Consider the following 5,636-nt stretch of genomic DNA (forward strand, 5'->3'; position numbering starts at 1 on the left):
AGAAGGGAATGCAGAAGATGTGAACGGAAATGGAAGAAAGATAAGTTACAAATCTCTTATGAAATGTTGAAAGAAACGCTGTCTAAATTTCAACGGGCTGTGAAATTTGCTAGGACAAGCTACTTCACAAATGTTATTGAGAAAAATGAAAATTAATAAAATTAATGAGTTCTTTTTTCAACGATTGACTGTTTTGAAGCCTAAATTAGAGGTGCCTGCCGATACGTCTGTTGAATTATGTGAAAGCTTTTTACAATTCTTTGTCAATCGAATATCAGAGGTTCGAAATAATATAGCTACAGCAGTGTACATATGTGCCTTTGACTGCACCCCTGCTATGCTATCTGAATTTGAACCTATCTCCAAAATTGTATAATTTGTATTTAAATCTCTGCATGGCTTAGCTCCATCTTATATTGCTGATCTAATTCAGGAACAAAAGCCAACGAGATCCCTATGATCTCAATCACAGAAACGTCTTGTTGTTCCTCGTTCTAAGATGAAATCTAGAGGGGCTCGCGCGTTTGCGGTCGCTGACCCTAAATTATGGAACAGCCTGCTGCTATATATTAGGGATGTACTGATGCTCGGTCAGTTTAAAAGCCATTTGAAAACATTTTTTTATGATAGCGCTCAATCATAGATAAGTGCGAAGGTTGCTAGTGCCATATATGCCTCTTCTGATCCTATTTAAGATAGGATTGATTGTCTTTTTTAAGGTTTCTTTTATATTACTTATATGGATGTGACCCCTTTTTAAAAGTTGTCTTCTGCTCATTGTGTTACTGTTTGTACAGCACTATGGTCAACGTTGTTGTTTTAATCAGTGCTTTAGAAATAAATTTGAACTTTGAACTACGGTTGTGTAAAATGCAAAGTGTAAAAAGTTTATAAGGTAACTCTGTCACACTACAGTGTGTGTAAAATCCAAAAGGCACAAGATGATGAAGAAGAGCTCAATATGTTTTATAAATCCAAGGAACAGGGCAAAATCCACACATACACACTAGCACAAACTGACGAGATCGGACAACTAACAGAGACAAGAGGGGAGTATAAGTACACAGAAGGTAACAACATAATTGATTAAGGGCAGGTGAAACAAATCCAATTAAGACACATGAGGAGAAAACTAGGTCACAAGACACAGACACAACAGAACTGTGACAAACATGTCTTTAACATATAAATAAATAAAAATAAAAAAGGCATAAGATAAATACTTTTATAGCTGAAAATGATACAGACTCATTAGAATTTACCATTCTATGATATTCAATTAATCTAAATGTCAACATTTATCAGTCCACATCTTATGATCACACATTTTATGACAGTAACAATTTTTAGATAATTTTTTTTGGACTTCTCTTTTAGTAAAGGTCATTTGTTTTACCTAATAATCCTGGGTTATAATTAGTAATACAGTTACAATACTGCCGCTTGTGCCTATATTAAATATTACTTTTTTGTCCAGTGGTAATATTTTCCACTTTGAGTACAAGTGAACTGGGGGCAATAAAAAACATGTACTGATATGAAGATAAATCAGTGTGTAAGACATGAGGACAATTAGAGGAAATCTGCCCTGGCATGACAGGCTGAAAGAAAACAGGAGAGATTTGTACTGTACCATACACTGGGACTTTTCTTCCTAAAACCTTAAAGATATACAAAATTGCTCATAAATTACTGTAAAAATAGAACATAACAGGGTTTGTTACTCATTACAATTACGCATTTTTCTTAAAAAAATACAGCAAAAATTCTGAACTTAGAGTCACACTATTCATAAACACTGACAGTACACCATAATAGATGTAATAGTTTTAGTACCCACCAGTGGCTAATTCTGTTAGTAAACAAAAATATTACCAAAAACAAGAAGAGGGCCTTTTTGTCTTCATTTTAGAACTTTATCCAGTATTTTGAGAATGTACAGTATGTCTCTAGCTGTACAGAAGCAGTAGTCTTTCTGTTCATTCAATATTAAACCAGAACCTGATGTTGCTTTTACTTTACCAGTTATTTTTAGTCTCTCAGTTATCAGGCAATATTTAAACCAAGCTGGATGTAATTTATAATTTATCTGTGTTAGTTTTATAAAGAATGTTAATCGTTAACACTGAATCAAAAATATCTGTAACTGGCCTTCCTTCCCATGGAAACCATTTAAGACATAAACACTAAAGCCAGACAAGCATTCAAGACAATAATTGGCCCACATGTACGGGTTTATACACGTAACTTTAAAGTAAATACATACATAGCTTACATGCATACCTGCATGTGGCATTCCCTATTTATAAAGAAAGCTGCTAACTAGTTTCATGGGGCATTTTGTCACCCCATGCACGGCCAAAATTAAATAATCTTGGACCAATCTTGTTGCTCTAATGAAAATAAAATAAAGGTCAGTCATTTAATCTATTCGCACAATGACATTGACATTCATCACTTACACAATATAAACCAGAAACTCAAGTCGAGAGTAAATAAACCAATTAAAACCAGAATGAGAGCTCACAGTGTTCTTCTTTCATTTACCAAAATAATACCACAAATTATATCATATCACAGAAGCACATCATATCACAAGAACTCATTTAACATAAAGCCGTCCAATTACTCTCATACTTGGCTTTGTATAGCACACAAGGATTTGTGTAGTTCTGCTTGAACAAAAATTAATGTGTAATGTGTTGACTCAATATAAAACTAAATACAATATGTCAAAGACAACAACACATATCATTGTAAAAGCTGCAGTGTAATGATGTGATGGATGACATCTGTGACAGCAACATTTTTACTCATCTTTAAAATGATTACGTGAGCATGGCATGCATGAGAAATGTTTAAAACTTACTTTTACTACGTAGATATCTGGAGTCCTTTTTGCATTGAAATAAAACAGTCTCGTCGAGAGAACTATTCGCACTGCAAACAGCACTCAAGGTGAATGTGTCATCTTGCAGAGTACTCCCACTAAAATGCTTCATGTAAGACCAATTTTACATGAATTATTCAGTTCTTTGTGAGCTGGGAAGAAAATATAAATAAATCATAGATGAGGCCTTTCATGCTTGCAGAATGTTTTGAAAGAATAAAATCAGTGCTGCCAGGGTACAGGATATTCTCCATTACTGACATATTTCATGAAACCAAAATTCCCTTTAAATTGTGTCTCTTCTATGATTTGTCCTGTGATAGACGGTTTGCTTCTTTCATATTCATCCAGACCTTCCAACATGTCATTTTGGAACATGTCACCAACATGTCATTAAATTCATGAAAATTTGTTTTCAAAACCATATTAAACCAATATAAATACAGTATGTTTCTAAGAACTTGGCACATTATTTTAAACTTGATTTTTTAAGATGATTCTCTTATCATGTAGTCTTATTTGTCATTGATACACACTGTTATAGCTTTACTTTTGGAGGGATCAGCTTTTAGGCCTTCACTAATAAAGATGTGGCCTATAGGCTACTTAATAACACTGAGCTGAGAACTATTTTTCAAATCATCATGTTCTGAAGTTCCACGGCTTTCAATAATGATGCAGTTCATTTTAATTCTGCCGCGACCATAAGCAACAAATTAATATCCCTCTCTTGCTTGGTTGATATTAGCAACTTGTTTGAACGTCTCATTTTACATTACATGTTGCTCCAGTGTCAACTTTCACCACAGTTGGAGTTTTGTTGTGCAGCCTGACACATCAGTCTTTTTGCTAAGCCATGATAGGACAGCATCTACAAACCTATCAATTTCCACATTATAAACATAACAGTTCTTGATGCTACTGGAGGGCTGGTAAACTTCAAGTCAATGTTCAAACTCGATTTAGTTGTGCAACTCTTATATTTAACTCTTATAAAAATTCTATGTGATTTATGCTTTAGGCTGGACACTTCTCTTCCTTTACTCTTAGACTGTTTCCAAAATTTCTACAGCTATTTGTGGACTGGAAATCGTTTTGTTCAGATTTGTGATTTTATTTTATGCTGTTGCGCCTCCTGCTGGATGTTAATTGTACTGCATTAGTAGTTGCCTGAGGGTTTATTGTCTTGGTTTTGGTAACAGCCAACTTAGTGTCTTGTAAATAATACTGTAACTGTCACTGATTATGCTATAGTCTTGTGTATTGCATATTAGCTCTTCTGTCAACCAACTTTAAGCTATTCTCTTTAGATCACTGTTGAAGGACTCAATATTTTCACGTTGTTCTGGTTTCTTGAATTAAACTTGTCTCTCTTTGTTTTATTGAGGGTTACTTTTTTCTTGTAACATTTATTTTTCTTCAGACCTTCTCTGTATTCATTAGGTGCTAAGATTACACCTTCCTTTGTCAGGAGGTGTAATAATGCGATGCCACGATCTTGGCATTGCTGGGAACATGCTCACATTCCCTTCAAATATCGAGTAATTGTGATCTCTGAAAACCATTCATCAGGATTGTTAGCTAACTGCACTAACTGTCCAGCAAGCTACACTCTTAAGAAAAATGGTTCTAAACAGTACCAGAAAAGGGTTCTTCGTCTTGTAACAATAGCAGAACCCTTTTCAGTGCTAAATAGAACCTTTTTTATAGGGTTCCATAAAGAACCATGCTTTGAAAATGCTATATAGGACCTTATTGGTGTTATAAATAACCCAACAAAATAGAACATAAAGTAGTGTATTGAAGACCAAGCTCCAGTGAAATATCTTCACAATCCTATGATACCTCTAAGTTAATCATTATGTGCATTTTGGTGTGACTGAGTGGCAGTTTCTCTCTGCAGATGATTGTAGGATGTGACAGCATCTGAAATGTACAATTAAGTTTAGATATACAATGTGTCCCCTTTCATTTGTTTATTTGAAAACAGTTGTTTATGAAGGCCAAAAGTAGCATGTGAGCACTTCACAATGTTAAAAGGAAAAAGTAATATAAAGTCATGGGATAGCTGGGTATATTTATGCATAACCCCTAGTAATAAAAAATATCTAACAAAATGGACCAACAATTCAATATATTTGTTAATTACTTAGTGAAGAAGAGGAGAGTATCCTTAACTGAACAGAGCTGGTCACACTTACATGTTCTCTTAAACTAAAAAGAGAAAAGACATAGGAAACCAATTAGCATTTGAAAGTTATAATTTATAGACATTTTAAGAAAGAAATTATTTACCTGTTGAGAGTGTGTTGACAGTCTGTAGTTGGATGGATGAGCTCCAGAAAATCAGTAATGAGGCTTCTTAGAGTGTAGCCTTGGTTAGGGTTTTACATTAAAACAACAACAACAATAACCACAACAGCAGCATGTTGTGTGAATTATGTTTTTATTGACATGCAAAATTATCAGTGCTCTTAACAACAGTTATTAGCTGAATACATTAATGAATGACAATTGACATTGAACAAGAATAAATAAATAAAGTAGTAAAACACAAAATAAGAGCAAAAAATAGATGTGATGAAGACCAAGTTTCAGTGAAACAATCAAAATCTAATCAATATGATGTCTTTAAGTCCATCAGCTTAGCAGAGCTGCACACACTTACAGTATATGGGAACAAAAAAAAAAAAAAAAAAAAATAGATAAGAACATGTTTGTTTGGAAACCAGTTACAATTTTAAAG

Source organism: Sinocyclocheilus rhinocerous, unplaced genomic scaffold, assembly GCF_001515625.1.
Source record: "Sinocyclocheilus rhinocerous isolate Xijiao unplaced genomic scaffold, SAMN03320098_v1.1 scaffold1129, whole genome shotgun sequence".
Lineage (NCBI taxonomy): Eukaryota > Metazoa > Chordata > Actinopteri > Cypriniformes > Cyprinidae > Sinocyclocheilus > Sinocyclocheilus rhinocerous.